The sequence below is a fragment of the Vicia villosa genome, linkage group LG5 (assembly GCF_029867415.1).
Source record: "Vicia villosa cultivar HV-30 ecotype Madison, WI linkage group LG5, Vvil1.0, whole genome shotgun sequence".
In the NCBI taxonomy this organism is placed as follows: domain Eukaryota; kingdom Viridiplantae; phylum Streptophyta; class Magnoliopsida; order Fabales; family Fabaceae; genus Vicia; species Vicia villosa.
This window is the reverse complement of record NC_081184.1, coordinates 116,937,017-116,955,283: the sequence shown is the minus strand read 5'-3', so window position 1 is coordinate 116,955,283 and position 18,267 is coordinate 116,937,017. Positions and strand designations below refer to the sequence as shown.

The window sequence follows — 18,267 nt, the reverse complement described above, 5'->3', positions numbered from 1 at the left end:
ATAACAACAGTTAAAGAGCCAACCATTGTGATACAGTCAAGGTTTCATGGATTCGACCCTCAGCGCCCTCAAATATATTATTCCTTTAACGTTAAGGCGCGCCTTTTCTTTTTTATTTATTTTTAAATAAAAAACTTAAAGGGATATAACTACGATTGGTATGTTCCACCATTGTGATACTTTTTGTTTTTCATTTAAAATTTTATTGGTAATTTAAACTTTGGCGCTTCTTTATGGACCGTGGTGGTATCTTTATAATATTTAGACTTATATGTAACTTGTCTATTCATTATCCATTTTTCCACTGAAAAAAGAAACTAGACGAAACAACCCTAACGTTCAATACTATGAAACACTGCACGATTTCAACTCTAACATCATCGTTCCCCTAGCTTGTATCTTCAGTATCCATTTTTTATTTTGTATTTTTCATTTCCTTCATCATCGTCGAGGAGGTTGACAAGACCATCACGATCGTCGATGTCAAAGAGGAAGAGTACACCAACACCGTTGTTACCGTCAAGAAGGAAAACAATAACAACACCGTCATTACCGGAAGGAAGGAAGTCAACACCAAGACCAAAATTGTTGTATTCTCATCATTTACTTAGTCATCACATTTAGGGTACGTAAAATATTTTTTCATGCATCTACATTAAACTTCATTTTCTATTGGTGTGGTTGTTGTTGATGTTGTTGTTGTTGTTTTTCAAAAGATATGTCGACCTTGTCGAGTTCTTCCAATACTAGCAAAGAAACTCAAACAAATGATACTTTACGAATGAATCTCAAACAAAGGATACTCAATCTAAAAGATCACAAAGATGTATCACAATGATGCCCTAATTCACAAAAGTTTGCAACTCATCAGGGAAAAAATTACGATCGTGTTTGATTCATTATACAGAGTAGTTAATTGTGAACATTACTATACTTTTAAGATTTATGTTGCCTTCCTTGAACATAGCAAAGTTCCTTAGAAACAAGTGCGAGTTAAAATCAAAGATAGCATATAGACATACGTTAAGGTAATACATTCTATAATTTGCATATATTCAATATCCCTTCCTATAATTTCTAATACATACTTATATATTTATTTAAATGCAGATGAGTTTTTATTTTACTGATGACTCAAAGTTGAAAAAAGTTGATCTCGTTTGCCGGTACTCGTTGGAGGGGATTTAAGGCACAACTCACGGCTGACTACATTAAGAAGCCTAAGATCGGTCTTACTCGTCCATGGATAAGATATAGTTTTATATTGAAGAAGCAATGGAAAATGTTTGCTAGGATACGTCGTTCTAAGGAATTCAAGTTTAGTACTAGTCTTATTTATCAGATAATTTTAGGCTAATGAGTTATAGATACTAATCATATCTATTTTTCACTATATTAATAACAGGTTAAAAGTGAATTAGGAATTAAAAACTAAGAAAAAACATGTATCCCCATAGATTGCCTCGTGGCGGTTACAGAAAACTTGAGAAAACAATCATGCTTGAAAAACAACCACAAACAGGAGATGATCACATCCATCTCCACCATCAAGACACGAGAAGTGGAAAAGAGATCGATTAAGACCAAATGGAGAGTACACCTCAGATGCGTCAAGAGTAGTTGGTGAGAAAATTGTAAGTATGATTTATTTTGTTTATGTTATTTGTTATTTAAATGCTTGGGTAACAATAAATGTAAGTTGCTCATGATGCTTATGATAAGTTGGGTGAGGCGGTCCGTGAAGGCACATTTGTTCCATAACCACGACATGATATTCTAGTAAAAGATATCAGAGCAGATGAGCATGGTGGATGTGTCTGTGGTGTTGGAGAAGATGTCGGCATGAGGTTATTCTTTGGTTCAGTAAGAAAAAGCACCGAAAGCCAGGAATTTCTTGCACAAAGAAAAAAGATTGAGAAAGTTGAGAAGCATTTAGAAGAACAAAGGAGGATGTTAGAAGATGAGAGAGAAAGACAGAAGAAAGATATGGAAAACTTTGATAAGTTGGAAGAGTTATATTTCGTATGTTCTTTATTTGAGATGTTAGTGTTTTATCGGAAATGTATGATATATTGTGCTTATTTTGTTTTAAGTTCTAATTTAATATGACGTAGAGATTAAGTGAAAACATCGAGCAATGTACAAATGAAGATCAACATTATATTGATGGTGAAGATAATGATGATCAAACTCCAAGTAAAAGTGTCGTACGTCGTGCTAGCACCAAAGGAAGTAATTGTTCAACCCCTCCCCCTTAAGATAACCGCAATGAGTTATTGGATCCTAGTGTAAATGAAATCACCATGTTATACTTAAGCGTTGCGGTGATAAATACATCGCAACCTCTTTAGCTAGAATATTGTCCATGTCTGGAGTTCTTCTATTATAGTCCTGAATATGTAAGGGATTTTCTCTGTGGACATAAGTGGTTGGACGTAAGGATATTGCAATTTTGGAGCACATAAGTATATAATTATTTAAATACATGTCATTATAGAACATTATCATTTTTTGTAATTCCTCCCTTAATTTTTTTAATTTTGTTTAACCATTTAGGTACATTCACCGTGTTTGTATTGAGTTAAATAAATTGAATGCTTATGGAATCTTGGATCCATTTTTTATTCATTGGACAAGTAATGATACAAAATCCATTCAAGAGTACGTGGAAAGACGGTTAAATGATGAAAGAAAAGATTGTTACTTAGCACCATTTCTCTATGAGTATTTAAGTATTTTTGTAATTGATGTTTATGTATTCTATGTTTAGTTTGGTTTTAGCAAATACTAATTATATATATGCTCGTGTTTATTCAGTGGTCATTGGCAACTGAACATCATATCATTTAGGACGAATATGATAACTACACTGTGTTCCTTACATTATAGATCCAAGAGGAAAATGAAAGATATTATTAATTGGTAAGTGTATGTTTATATGAAACTTTAAATTAATATTTTCTTTGACATTGTAATTAGTTTATCGTGTAATATGTTTAATTCATTTTCAATGTACAGTAATGTGCAGCAAGTGAATATGATGCATAATGTTAGAAGAAAGCTCACATTGCTCTTGCCTGATGTAAGTGGTCTGATTACCTGTTTCTTTCATTTACATTTATGTGTGGTTATATTCATGAAATTAATGTTTAAATTTGTAGACGAGGAAATAGCTAGGGGATTACGAGTGTGAGTATTATGTCATGAAACACATGTTAAACATTGCCCTTGTCAGCATTGTTGATTCATGGGATAAGGTATATATGTCATAAAATGTTTACATATATTATATATAAGTTGAATATTGAATTATTATCATGCACGATATTCACTTTTTTCTCTTTATTACGTAGATGCTTCACGACGAAACACTATTCCCCGTTGAGGACTTTGTAGATCTTCGTAGACGTTGGGCGTATATCCACAATGTGCTTAAGGGTCATGCTGATTGATTTATTGAGATGTGCTAATGACTTATTTTCAGTATTGATATGAATATTACTTTTGACTTAAACATATTGTGTTTGATGTAAATAATAATTTTTCCTTTTGATGCACAATGTTAGCAAAAATACAGGTTGATTGTTATTCTCGCCATGCATGGTTAACAAAAATACAGGTTATTTTAACTTCTCTGATATGGTTATAATAGATACAAGTTAAAAAATCGAAATTTTTTTTAAAGCAGAGAATTGCATTTTTTAAAACAAAGAAAGTTTTGACAGCGGTTATAACACCTAACCGTGGTTATATATTGAATGCTGACCAGAATAATATAAATTACAAAATGTTGATGCTGAGAATCGAACCTTGCACAATTAGGTTTATCACAACGGTTGGATTAAATAACCGTTGTGATATTGCGTGCACTTTCTATAATACAACAACGGTCCCAAGACCGTAATTGTAAGTAACACATTTACGAAAATACTCTACATAACAACGCTTGGATCCGCGTGATTATATGTATTTATTAACCGTTGTCAAATGAGTTGTCTGTAGTAATAAGTTCATTAGAGCAAAAAGTAGTGCTTAAGTCTTACATTGAGCTAGGATGTCTATTTGAGCTAAATTGTCATTACACACAGGATCTTGTGTGGCACCAATGAGTTGTGTAACTCTGAGATTATCCTCTGGATAACTTGGTATATCATAATTAGACCTATGGTTATTATCTGGAAGGCTATTGTTTTCTCTAGATATACCTGTGGAGTTATTGTCCATGGGTTTTGTACTATGGACAGAGGGATTGGACAAGTCTTTATATTGATTATTTTCATATATATTGTTCAGACTTTGTCTTATAGCAGATTGTTCGTAGTAGTGTTAGAAAACCTATGATTTTCAAAGCAATCTAAGAGCTCCATCAATGGAGGAAAAACAATGAACGAAAATTGATAAAGATGGAGAAGAAAGAGAGATTTTCATTATTCTCACTAACTGAAAGCAGTTACACTGTATGATGAATATATAGCTAGCTAATGCCACGTCATTCAATCTAACTAACTGACTACATTCACGCAAACGTGAAGATCACATGATAATAACCATGCACACGTGAAGCTCCATAACCAGTCTAGTTTATGCTTTTGCTTGTGTTAATTAGCTCTTTATTTTCATCAGTTATTACCCCCCACAAGCTTGAGGCTGGTAGATATCAACCAAACCAAGCTTGGAGATACAGTCAAAGAAAGGACGTGGGCCAAGAGACTTTGTGAACACATCTGCAGCTTGTTGTTGCGAAGTGACCGGAAGTAAACGCATGAGGCCAGCCTGCAGTTTCTCCCTAACCAAGTGACAATCAATGTCAAGATGTTTCGTCCGTTCGTGGAACACGGGATTGGTAGAGATATGTAAGGCACTTTGATTATCACAATAGAGGACAGGCAAACGAGAAGGATGTTGCTGCAGATCGTGAAGGAGAAAACATAGCCATTGGAGTTCGCGAGTCACGGAAGAAAGAGCACGATATTCTGCCTCAGCAGAAGAGCAACTAACGGTGGCTTGCTTCTTAGATTTCCAAGACACGAGCGATTGACCAATAAAGAAACAATAACCTGTGATAGAACGTCGTGTGTCAATGCAGCCTCCCCAATCAACATCACTAAACCCCGTAATTTGGAGACTTGAAGCTTGGGGAAAGAAAATACCACGTGCGGGTGATCTTTTGAGGTAACGAAGCACATGCAGAGCAGCTCGATAATGAACTTCAGTAGGAGCACTCATGAACTGGCTCAATTGCTGAGTGGCATAAGCAATATCTGGTCTAGTTGTAGTAAGATAAAGCAGTCTTCCAGCCAGACGTCGATATGCAGTGATATCAATGAAAGCAGAACTTGTGTCTTGATGAAGACGAGTGGAGGCATCCAAAGGAGTGGAAGCGGGCTTGCAACCACTGAGGCCTGAGTCATGGAGCAACTCTAAGCAATACTTTCTTTGGCAAAGAGTAATGCCCTTGGAGGAACGTGCAACCTCGAGCCCAAGAAAGAATTTTAATTGACCTAAGTCCTTGATGTGAAATGTGCGATCCAAGGCAGCTTTCAATTCTTCAAACACTATGAGAGAAGTACCTGCCAGGATGATGTCATCAACGTACACAAGAAGAGCTGTAAAGGAAGTAGGAGAGGATTTAGTGAATAACGTGTGATCTGCATGAGCATGGACAAAACCTTGAGCATGAAGAAACGTTGTTAACTTTTCAAACCACTGCCGGCTAGCTTGCTTTAAGCCATACAATGACTTGATTAATCTACATACTTGGCCAGGTTTTGGAGAAGATACACCATTTGGCACTTTCATGTAAACTGCCTCGTGTAAATCGCCATGTAGGAAGGCGTTATTTACATCAAGTTGATGTAAATGCCACCCATGAATGGCAGCTAAATCTAAGAGCACACGAACAGTTGAAAGCTTGGCTACTGGAGAGAAGGTTTCGAAATAATCTAACCCTTTAGTCTGATTAAAGCCTTGAGCCACAAGACGCGCCTTAAATCGTTCAATGGAACCATCGGCATGCCTCTTTATTTTGAAAACCCACTTGTTTCCAATGGGAATAGCTTTAGGTTGCAGATCCACAAACTCCCAGGTGTGATTGCTACTCAGAGCCTCGATTTCTTTGTTCATAGCTTCAACCCAGCGAGGGTCCTTAGAAGCATTGAGAAAGCTAGAGGGTTCAACTTCAGAAGTCAATGCCATGATATAAGCCTTATGCTTAGAAGAAAGGCCAGAATAAGAGATGGAATTTGTGAGAGGATAAGAGCATGATGTAGAGGTATAAGAGTTGCAAACATAGTATTTAAGATAACTAGGAGGCTTTGCAACTCTAAGAGATTTTCTAGATGCAGGTTGGGAAGAAATATTGGTGGATGGTGAGGATAAAGGGTTAGAAAGAATGGTTGTATCATCTGATGTAGATGACAATTCAGATGAGGAAGGGATAGGTGAGGTATTTTGAGATTCAATGTTGGAAGAAAATGGAACTGGATCAGGTTCCACTATAGGAGAAGCACCATTACTATGAGGAATGGCCAAGTCACAAACTGATGGTGAATAAGTATGCTCTTGTTCAGAATGAGTAGTGGAGTGTGAAGAACTATGCTCAGAATGATTAATACCATCTTGATCAGTACCATTGAAAAGAGCAGGATCAAGATAGATATCTGTTGGAACTTCATCATCACCAAGGGTTTTGAAAGGAAATTCAAGGTCATAGAACTTCACATTGCGAGACACAAGAATGTCATGATCTATAACATCCACTAATATAAAACCCTTCATACCTGGCTTGTAACCCAAGAAAGCACACTTGCATGCTCTTGCATCAAATTTGTGGCGATTGTTTGGTAAGGTCGAGGCATAACCCAGGCAACCAAACACTTTTAAAGAGCTGAGGTCTGGGGCAGAACCATATAGCACCTCATAAGATGACTTATTTTTCAAAAGCTTTGTGGGAATTCCATTCATAAGACTGCATGAAGAACCGTATATGACCAGTATTCTTTGGCCAAACCTGATTGAAACATGAGGGCACGGCTAATATTCAGAATATGTTGATGTCGTCTTTCAACTCTACCATTTTGTTATGGAGTGTACACACAACTCTTTTGATGGATTATTCCCTTAGAAGCATAATACACGGGCATGGCCAACTCAACACCATTGTCACTTCTAACAATTTTAACTGTGGACTCATGCTGTGTCTCCACCATATTAATAAAGTCTTTGATTTTATGTGGTGCTTCAGACTTAGCTTTAAGCATTACCACCCACACATGCCTACTACAATCATCAAGAATGGTTAAGAAATATCTATAACGATGAACAGAAGGAGTATTAAAGGGTCCCCAAATATCTAAATTCACAAGTTCAAACACTTTATTTGCATTATTGTTACTGATGGGAAATGGTAGAATTTTCTGTCTTGCTTGCTGGCAAACATCGCATGCACCATGAATACCACTAGGAATATAACTGTACATTTGACTCATACAACTCATTCTATCATAAGATAGATGTCCTAGTCTAAGATGCCACAACATACTAGGTGGTATCTTTTCTTTATTTACAGCTTTCTTATTTACAAACACACTAGAAACAAGGCCTACATCATTGTTCCTTCTTGCAGCCAAGTGATATAGTCCATTATGCTCTTTAGCCAAACCAATCTTCTTCAAATCCTTCTTTCCCTGTATCATACAACCATCAGTACTAAAAACAAGATTGCAATCCTGTTCTCTACAAAGCTTTGACACAGATATTAGATTGACTTCAAATTGTGGCAAATAAAGCACATTTTGAATGGTAAGTGATTCAGATAGTTTCACATTGCCTGAAACTGAAGCTACAATAGAATTCCCATTTGGCAAGTTAACAATGATAGGACTTATCTCAGCATATGTATCAAACCAATCTATAGAAAAGCAAATGTGATGAGTAGCTCCAGTATCAAGTATCCAATCAATTTTATCAAGGCTACTAAAACAGGCTATAGAAGAGTTACCTCCTTTGGTCAGATTGATGGAGCCTGTATTCTTCTCCAGCAAAGTCATCAAGGATTAATACTGCTCCTTGGTTAGAGTCATATTTCCACTCTCACAAGTGGATCCAATTGATGACTTGGTCTCGACTTCTTCACTTTCAACTTGATTGACATAAGAGTTTCCTCTACCATTGTTTTGAGGATAGCCATGCTTCTTATAGCATCCATCAACAATATGCCCAGTTTTGCCACAATAGGTACAGACCTTGATGTTTCCTCTTCCTCTTCCTTGATATTGACTGCCATTTCCTCTTCCTCTTCCATATTGCTTTTGTCCTTCTACAACATTCACTAATCCTGCAGTCTCATCAGTCACATTCGTGCCTAAGATACTTGCTCCATATTGCAACTTCCTTTCTTGTTGCATCGCCAAAGAAAAGACTCTATTTATAGGAGGCATAGGATCCATCAACAATATTTGCGATGCTACACCTTGATACTCCTCATTCAATCCAATCAGAAATTGAATTATCTTGTCCTCAGATTTAAAATTCTTGACATTCTTCATGGTTAAGCATGTGCACGGAATACGACAAGTGCAATTTGGAACAGGTCTATATTGGTCTAATTCTTCCTATAATCCTCTCAATTCAGTAAAATAATCAGTAATCTTCTTGTTACCTTGCTTGAGATTGGAGATCTCTTGATGCAATTGCGCAACTCTAATGCGATCTCCTCTCATGAACCGATCCTTAAGATCATTCCACATGTCAATAGCATTATCAATGAATACAACACTCTGAGCTATCGATGGCGCGGTGGAATTGATGATCCATGTGTGCACTAAATTGTTACATCTCTGCCATGCTACATAGTTGAGGTCACCTTCACTGGGAACTGGTATGGAACTATCAACAAACTTGAATTTGTTCTTCATAGCCAATGCTCTCCTCATTTTCATTGACCACGCGTGATAGTTACCACCAGATAAAGCTGGTGTAACGCAAATTGTAGATGATTTCTCCGATGGATGCACATAGTAGGGATCGAGTTGATCCACTTGATTTCAATTGTTACTGGTGTTAGTGTTTCTTGCCATAGCTATATGAAAAAAAAAACAAAAAAAACGCAGAGAAAGAGAATCAAGAAACAAGAAATCGAGAATCAAGAAGAAACAAAACGAAGGATCAAGAATTTGCGATCGTCATCAACAATCAATCAACCAGATCTAGCAATCGTTAACGCAGCGGAAACATAGCAGGATCAACCTGCTCTGATACCATCAAATCAATCTAAGAGCTCCATCAATGGAGGAAAAACAATGAACGAAAATTGATAAAGATGGAGAAGAAAGAGAGATTTTCATTATTCCCACTAACTGAAATCAGTTACACTGTATGATGAATATATAGCTAGCTAATGCCACGTCATTCAATCTAACTAACTGACTACACTCATGCACACGTGAAGATCACATGATAATAACCATGCACACGTGATGCTCCCATAACCAGTCTAGTTTATGCTTTTGCTTGTGTTAATTAGCTCTTTATTTTCATCAGTTATTAGATTTTCGAACAATTTTGATTGTATAATAAGGGTTTGACCATTACCCACATAGAGCTTATTGGAGGGCATGGCTGATTTGGATTTTGGAACAATTTACGTCGCGAAGCCCTGATTTGGTCCTGGAACTTGTCTTCTAACCCTCATACCATTGTGTTGTTGGGCTAAAAATTCTCTATGTATCTTGATCTTGAGACCTAAAATAAACCAACTCATCTGATCCATGGATGACAACCCCACAATAAGATTATCCAAAACTTCAAACTCAGTCAGGTATTCGGTCACATATCCCGATTGAGTGAGTTTGAAAAGATTACCACTACAGAAAAAAAGGCCTCCTACCACGCCCAGAAAACCGAGGCTTTATGCAAAATAACCGTGGCGTAACGCTGAGTCCACGGTTCGGCCACGGAAATCCAACGGTGGAGTATACGGCCGTGGCCAAAAGTAAAGTCCACGGTTTTTTGGTATAGACCACGCCATTTTTACAACCGTGGCATTTTTAGGCCACGGTTTAGGTAGCTTGATTAAGGCCGCGGTTTGTATTTGCCATGACTTAATAACTGTGGCTATATTGTAAAGCCACGGTTTCATTTTAACGTTTACGACACAGTATTAGTTCAAGATATAGCCACGGTTTGGTTATGACCACAAATTTAAAACCATGGTTATATTTTGTATGTTCTAAACCATTAATCTTGCCACGGTTATATTTTGAACTCAAACTGAAACAAAATCGAAAACATGAAACTAACTCAAACCAACTTCTGAACCGTGAAATCTAAAAACCAGAATCAAACATAAATCGAGTGATCAATGCATATTAAAAGAAAAATGCATATTAAAATAAGAACTATGTCAAAGGGTTGCTGCTCAAATGAGTGATCAATCAAAATCATTACAAATAATTATGTTTTTACAACACACTACAAGAAAATTAAATTTTTGCAGCGACAACAATTATTGAGAAATACGTATAATTGCTGCGAAATGTCACTTGCACTTCACACAAGGCTTTTAGTTAGCAAGTATCCTGCAAGAAATTAAATTTAACAATTAACTTAGGTTCTTAAACCTCAATTATCCAAAATCATGATCAAGCAATATGAACAACGGTAAGAACACAATTATAGTATAAATAAGCCAAGCCTTAAGTAACACCAAGAGCAATTCCAAATCTCTTCAGCCAAATAAACAACTCACCACACTTTTCCCAATGCAAAACATCACCTAAACTACCATTCTTCATATACTCATAAACCAATATATCTAAGCATATATTTGAAATTAAAAATAAAATATCAATTGTTTTCAGGCCATATAGATAAAAATAACTTCATAAGACATAGTAGAATCAAATTTCACTTATTAGAAGGATTGTGGAGTTATGAATACATATGGATAAAAATGTTCTTGACACGACACTCTACGGAAACACCCTTCAATTTCTATAGAAAGAAAAAATAAAAGTAAACATCACAATGAAACCAACTTAATCCTATCTTTGACAAAGAGCGTAGCGAATTGGTTTACAAAGACGCTTCTATTTTCTAACAACTTAGCCACTACAACCATCATAACATTCTAATCTATAACAATTAAGCTAATCTTCATATCTAAACTAAAAAACAATGAATTTACATTCCATCTCATACATCATAGACCTTAAAAATAATCTGCAACAATTAATGACATCAAAATTAAAGCAAAAGTTAAGAAATTTACATGTAGGTGTGGCGAGCTTCAAAGTCCTGAAGCAAATATCATAAAGAGTCGGAAAGAAATATGGAACTTATATCAAACTTCATTTCCATGAATATTAACACATTGTTTTCCAATTATTCAGAAAATAGAATCATTCATTTGCAAGAAGACTTACATTCTGCAATGACATGGTCCTTCCTCTTTACAACATTCAAACACAGGAGGCTTCCAATGATTTGCAGCACAGATCTCATACAACTTTGAGACAAGAGACAAGAGACAAGAGGGGAATATCAAACCAGTTGAGAATACACAAAACAGATGTTACCGGAAAGGCAAAAAGAAGATACATGGAGACAAGAACTCCTGTTGCTAAGCCAATTCCATCAACTTCCCATGTTGCTATTGACTTCAAATCTGATTGGTCATGTAAAAATCAGATCCCAATCAATGAAAAAGATTAACAAGGAAATTATTTTAAAAGCACATAGTGAAGTGAAATGTTAGAGCTTCAAGCAACATCTTTCCATGATTGCAAAAGTCAATACCAGGGACAAGTTCACTAGAAGTACTTACCACAGGAAATCTTCAAAGCACACCTCACTGGAAAAACACACACGCACAAGAGAACCATTGTAAATTTACATTTTAAAAATTGTTGTTTGAAGAAAAAATTTAGAAAGTGCATTTCAATTCATCATCCTGAAGGAAACTGAGAAAGTATATAGCATCATAAAGCACAGTTACATTTAATTCTTATTGCAATAGTAGTTTTCATATAAAGCGAAACAGCAAACTTATACTCATAAGTTATATTTTCAAAACTATAGTTCTCAATTTCAAAACCAAATTAACATAATTGACATATAACACAAGTCAATTACAAATAAACTACTTAAAAACATTAACTGATAAACAAACATACAATTTTACCCAACACATACATCTAATAAAATATCGAAACTTCGGATACCCAATTGCCCAATAAAAGAACTCAAGCGCCACCATTGAACCGACATCACATGCAAGATAAGCAACCAACATATAATTCACATCAAAACAGAAGCTAAAGGAGGAAAGTAATTTGGTTGCGGCAATTTACCGAACACTTGGCACGCAAGTTGCTTTACGGTGGTAACATCAACAAATCGACAACGATTCATAAACCACAACCTGCAACAACAACAATTATCAACAATAGCAACAACAATTCAACATCATTAAGTGAAATAATTGAAGCAAAAAGAAGCGACAAAATTAGCTGAAGCATTCTATCGAACATCTTGCAGACAAGACTAAAAGTTGTATTTTCTGCATATTTAAAGATAAATTATCTTCCAATTCAACTACGTGATACTGTATGCTCACCGTAAATTAGGTTAGATTCAAAGCTTGAACCAAAATGCAAGCAATTCCAAGCTACACATGAACCAAACACAAACTGAGCTGAACCGATTATGAACTCAAAAGGATGTCACATTTCTGGATTCCATGTAAAGTAGAATTTGGATGGATCTGTACTGCAAAACGCTTGAGTCTTTAGGATTTGGATTTGTAGAGTATGAATTGTAAGGATCTGACCAAAGAAAGCGACAAAAATATGATCTTTTATATCAGAAACATAGAAAACAATAAAAATCTATCTAGTTTGCAATGGAAACAAAATTTTCACCAAGATGTATGTTAGACAAACACTGATTCACAAATAAACAAACACTATTTCAACTACATACTCTTTGTCATCAACAATCTTCCTCACTGATCTTCACAACAAAAGTAAAACAACAGTAAAAACAAACAACATTACCAGGGGATAGAAACTCCGAAAAGTACCGATGACGCTTTAAGCTTTAAACCCTAAGATCCTAAATCTAGGTTCCAATTCAAACATAATCATAAACCCTAGGATCCTAAATCTAGCTTCAAATTCAAACAAAATCATGGAAAACCGAGATTAATTTCGATTTAGCATAAAATAAAATTGACAAAGAGTGAAACCTAGAGTCTTGGAGTTTGGCGGTGGATTTCTTCTCGACGCCGAGAACGACGTTATCGGTACCGCAAACACCGACGGCGGCGTTACCTTTGCGAACGGGAGAGACGGGGATGACGAGGGAGAAGAGAGATCGTGGAGGCGGAAGAGAGAAAAGGAATTAGGGTTTGTGCTTATACAACCCGCTCTGGTTAAGGAAGATTAAGGAAGGGAAATGTTTTTGGAAACATAAGGGAATGTTTTTTTTTCTTTTTTTTAATAAAAAATAATTAGAAAAGATATAATAATGAAAAAGAGGGAAATTGAAAAATAAAAGAGGGAAAGTTTGGCGAAAATAAAAGAGGGAAAGTTTGGCGGGGTATAAAATATGGGTTTCAGCCACACTTTGAAGCTAAATTTACAAGCCGCGGTTATTAACTGTGGTGTAAATATAAATGTCATTTTGTAAACGTGGGAATTTAAGAAAATGCCACAGTTTCACGATCTGGGTTCAATATTTCAAAATATATTTCCACGGTTTAAAAACTCCGGCCAAAGCATATATGTAGCCACAGTTTTTGAGCTGTGGAACAATTTGGCGTGGCCGTAGGCCATTTTTCTTGTAGTGTACCTTCCAGATCGTCGTACATAGTCGGAGCAAATTGAGTTTCAAGTCCGATGAGGAATTGATTATAGGAGACATTATAAAGTTTTGATACAGCCATTGATACCAGGATAGACATGGTCCAAGATAAAAGGAAGATAGTGATGCGGTCTCATCAAGGAAGATAAAAGGAAGTTCTAAATTTGTTCTTAAAGGAAGTTCTAAATTTTTTTCTGGCCTGTGTAATGTATCCATTGTTGGATTTGAGCACCATTGGTGCTGTATGATTTAAATATATGTATACCATTGCTGATCAAAAAAAAAAATTTGTTCTTCCAACCAATGACCTATTTCTTCCAGACGGATAATCACAACTGGAATTTATATAGCAAGCTCATCACTGCAATCATTCATGGAACTGGAATTTATATAGCAAGCTCATCAATGCAATCATTCATGGATGTGGTAGCACGTGTTTCGGCCATTTGACTAGGTCAAGGAAATCTCTCTTAATGAGAGCATCAGTGTTAAGGAAATAGATTCTAAGAATTAGAGGACAAAGGAACTCTTAAAGAAGAAGATAGGGAAATGAAACATTATTTCACTCTTAACAGAACTCTATTACTTTGATTGTTCAACACACTTAAGAGAATTATGCTTGTTTGAGGGTGGTTTTGAGAGCTGGGAGAACAAGGTCATGGTGAGCATCAGTACACCATAACTTGGAAGTAATGAACAGTTCGTCACGATTTTTAACGATGCCTTCTTCTAACGACTTCGACACAGTTTGGCCTAGAAGTTCTTCAGTATTATACAAAGAAGCAGTATCAAAATGTCTGTAGCCAATGTCAATGGCATCAATCAAAGCTGTTGGAGGAGGAGGAGTTGTTGTTCCATATCCTATGGCTGGCATCTTTTTTCCTGAATTTAGTACCATCGCTGGAACTTTCTTTACTTCCATCTCTTTTATTTTGTTGGTTAAAAGCACAATCTTCACACATTCACAATTTTCTCTTATGAATGTTAAGATTTGAGGTTATATAATGGTTTAAGATACAAAGAAGGTAACAAAAATCAGACTTATTAAATTTTTTATATAAAATTGCTTTGTTTTCTGAAGTACCGTTGTTAATATTTAGTGTAAAAAAAGATCTTGCATGACACACATTGATAACCAAAGTAAATAAATATGACTAGAAGCCTGACTGTAACAGAAAATTTGCATTCTTGCATAGTCCAAGTGGATTATGATTGGACAACATCAAGGGTCACTACTTAATCCTTGTGTTTTCCAGATTCAAGGGTACTATTCCATTACATGTGCACAATTGCACTATTCAATTTTCGGGATAATTGAAATATTGTTGGAACTTGGAAAAGCAAACCGACAATATTCAATTGCACTATTGCATTTTTAGAGAATAATATTAATTACACAGAAATGCAAAGCAAACAGACAATAAGTTGTTATCCCTTTTTTAAAAATTGAAGCATTCGATTTTTCCCCACTATTTAATCCTTGTTTTTTAATTTTATTTTCCAACTTTGAAGTGTAATAAACACTTTCAACTATATCAGTGTTTTAAAAATCGAACTGGACATTAAACTAGTGAGGGTATTGGGTCACTGATTTATTGTTTGAACCACTGAGTCACTGATCGAACCGCATGAGTAACCAAATTAAATCGGATATTTCGGTTGAATAGACATATTGTTATAACAAAATTATATAAGTATAAAATTTGTCGAACCGGATGATTCAATATCTACAAAATATAACTAACACTTAATTTTTTTTTAAATGTAATATTATAAATAAATTCACAAGCTCGTAATTTAAATTCAAATTTTAAAATAGGGATCACACATGTATAATTGCTAATAAAGTTTAATCGCAACATAATTTAATTGAATAATTTATAATAAAATAATTCTATTGTCAACTAAATTTAATTTTAAGAAAGAAAAAATTGTTTCAATGTTGGGATCTCCTTCTTCAATATCAAATCATCATAACAAAATCAACTGTATTTGCAATATTTTTTATTTATTTTAATTTTTCATTAAAATAATCAAAACGACGTCGTTTTAATTTTTTTAAATTAAAAATTAAAAAGTGCACTTAAACCGCCGGTTTTTATAATTTACACCGGTTTTGACCGGTTCACACCAGTTCAAACACATTTCCGATCCAACTATTGAACCAGATCGATTACCTGTTTGGTTTCCAGTTCGACCAGTCTGACCGACCAGTCTAGTCTGATTTTTAAAACACTGATCAAGCCTATCCATGTCTTTTAAACCTTTGTCTTTTTGAGGATGTAATTAAAATATGAATACTGTTAACCAGTATCTATCTCTGGAGTATCTCCGAAGCACGGGATAAACAATAATAAATAATCTTTAATCTCACTTTTATACATTTCAAAACAATGTAATAATTAAATATACTTAACATATTAATTTAATTGAAAGGAAATGTCATTATTGTTAGAGGCAACTCGAGGGAGTCAACGAGAGAACACTTTACTTAGGACACACTTTGTGAGACACACGCCACATCTCCACCTAAAACTTTAAGGTGATAGGTGTGTGGGTTATCTCACTTATAAAGTGTTAATTCTTCCTTTTTCTAATCAATGTGGGACTTCTTCCTCACACTTGATTCTCAGCACTCCCCCTCAAGTGTGAGTCCACAAAGCTCCCCCTCATGTGAAAGCTACATGTATCCGTTGACTTTCAACTATAAGTTTTAGCCGATCCCTTTCTCGAACCAAAGGCTCATGATACCACTGTTAGAGGCAACTCGAGGGGATCAACGAGGAAACACTTTGTGAGAGACACGCCACATCTCCACCTAAAACCTTAAGGTGATAGGTGTGTGGGTTCTCTCAATTATAAAGTGTTAATTCTTCCCTTTTCTAATCAACGTGAGACTTCTTTCTCACACTTGATTCTCAACAATTATGAAGTTCAACTATTATAACCCATTTCAATATTATCATTTCAATATGCAAGTGATTTACCAGAAATAAAATAATTAAAATAAAAAAAAATTATAAAACTCATAATAAATTAACAATAAAATATTATCACCAAAATGATCAAAAATAATTTTTGAATAATCATTCTCTACAAAATAAACTTTTCTATTGGACATATATTCAAATTAATTTTTTTATATTACAATATTTAGAGTTTATTATTTACAGATAAAAATAATATAAAAATAAGTTATAAAATTATTTTATAAGTCTCGGAAAAATAAAAAAATAACATAAATTTTGAAAAATAAATAAATAAATAGAATATATTTTCAAAATGTGAAGAGCGTGTACCTAATGCAACGAGGAATTTAAAAGCAACAGAAAATAAAAATGGAAAATAATAATATGCAACGTCTCGATTTTTTTGTTTTAAATAACACTTTTAATAATTTTCCTTTTTTAAATAATATTAATGGACTCAAATGATGCATTTGATGATTCTTAATTAGTGCCCTGGAGGCTGGAGCACTAGTTAGCATTCCCTATAAAATATTAATAAGATTAATTATTTAGACTAATTAACTACTCTTATTGACCATACACGTCTTTTTATACTTCACATTAATATAACGATCTAACATCCTTTTGAAGCTCTCTTTTGACATTAACAAGCAAATATTAACGATGGCTCAAGTGGTCAAAGATGTTTAAAACTCTTGATCAAGCCATCAAATTAAAGAATTAAGGTTTGATGATCATTAGTAATCTCCTCTGATGATGGAATCTGACTTGAAGATATCTCAAACTTCATCTTCAAGAAGATTCAAGTGAAGTGTTCATATAATTGATATATTTGACAAAAGGACTTAAAGCTTCAAAGTGTGAAAGAGAGGAAATATGAAAGCTCGCATATTCGTGTTTGGGTGTTCAATATTTTGTAAAAACACAATGGCTTTTTTGAAAAATAGCATGGTTAAATCACACACTCACAAATTATGTTTGAAACCTCTATTTTTCAAATATAATCACCTAAAATATTTTTGGAGCCTAGCGAGATGAACCTGAGAGCGTTAGATTGATTAGGGCAAGTTTTCGAACATCCTAATCGATTAGATAAGGGTAAAACGAGTCTATAATCGATTGTGATAATGTCTTAATAAATAGCCAATTCAAAACTCCGTCTTGGTTCGAGATAAGTCCATGCAAAATCTCTATTTGCCTTAGAGACTAACTGCTCGAGGCTCCACTCGTTGTTTGGCGTGAAGACTAATAGATGTAATTCCTTGATTGCTGTTTGGTTAGAAGTAAACTTGAAACTTCATCTTTCCTTGTATAAGGGGGTTCATGAACTTAACCTTCAAAAAGCTCTCAAACATTATTGGATACTCTCAAGATAAACTCTTAGGGAGAAGAGTCTGTAATTTATTTAAGACCGAACATCTATAAATCTGTGGTG

At 34.8% G+C, this 18,267-nt stretch overlaps 1 long non-coding RNA gene across 5 annotated transcripts; it reads right to left on the bottom strand.

The window, feature by feature from the left end:
- Nucleotides 1–10,367: 10,367 nt before the first annotated feature.
- Nucleotides 10,368–13,505, bottom strand: LOC131602136 (uncharacterized). Of its 5 annotated transcripts, none has more exons than XR_009283936.1 (7): nucleotides 13,247–13,503; nucleotides 12,617–12,824; nucleotides 12,193–12,421; nucleotides 11,825–11,851; nucleotides 11,424–11,665; nucleotides 11,270–11,295; nucleotides 10,368–10,577 (listed from the first exon to the last, which is right to left on the bottom strand). It is a non-coding gene; the product is annotated as an uncharacterized LOC131602136 (long non-coding RNA). The 5 variants fall into 5 exon arrangements; XR_009283937.1 differs by having other exon boundaries at nucleotides 12,351–12,421; nucleotides 13,247–13,502; XR_009283935.1 differs by having other exon boundaries at nucleotides 11,424–11,851; nucleotides 13,247–13,505.
- Between the last annotated feature and the right edge of the window lie 4,762 nt (nucleotides 13,506–18,267).